An 811-nucleotide genomic window follows, 5' to 3' on the forward strand; every position below is an offset into this window, starting at 1 on the left:
TTCTATTGAGAGATGAGGAAGTGAGGACCCAAATGTTTATTCTTATCTGAAATCACACATGTAGTGAGTGTGGAGTCTAGGTCTTCTGACACCAACTCCCTGGACCTTAACTGACCTTGACCTGGGTTGGCATTAGGAGGCAGGAAATGGAATTCTAGTCCCTGCTCTCTCCCCAGCTTGCTGGGTGATTTGGGGTTAGTCACTTTGGTTGTGAATGTGACTGGTGATAGAAGCAAGGTCCAATGCTGTAAAGAGCAATATTGCATAGGAACCTGGAATGTTAGGGCCATGAATCAAGGCAAATTGGAAGTGGTCAAACGGGAGATGGCAAAAGTAAACATCGACATTCTAGGAATCAGTGAACTAAAATGGACTGGAATGGGTGAATTTAATTCAGATGACCATTATATCTATTACTGTGGGCAGGAATCCTTAGAAGAAATGGAGTAGCCATCACGGTCAACAAAAGAGTCCGAAATGCAGTACTTGAATGCAATCTCAAAAATGACAGAATGATCTCTGTTCGTTTCCAAGGCACCATTCAGTATTACAGTAACCCAATCCTATGCCCCAACCAGTAACACTGAAGAAGCTGAAGTTGAACGGTTCTGTGAAGACCTACAAGACCTTTTAGAATTAACACCCAAAAAAGATGTTGTTTTCATTACAGGGGACTAGAATGCAAAAGTACAAAGTCAAGAAACACCTGGAGTAACAGGCAAATTTGGCTTTGGAGTTCGGAATGAAGCAGGCCAAAGGCTAATAGAGTTTTGCCTAGAGAACTCACTGGTCATAGCAAACGCCCTCTTCC

The sequence above is a fragment of the Moschus berezovskii genome, chromosome 22, assembly GCF_049115385.1.
Source record: "Moschus berezovskii isolate FMDL1 chromosome 22, NW_MosBer_1.0, whole genome shotgun sequence".
Lineage (NCBI taxonomy): Eukaryota > Metazoa > Chordata > Mammalia > Artiodactyla > Moschidae > Moschus > Moschus berezovskii.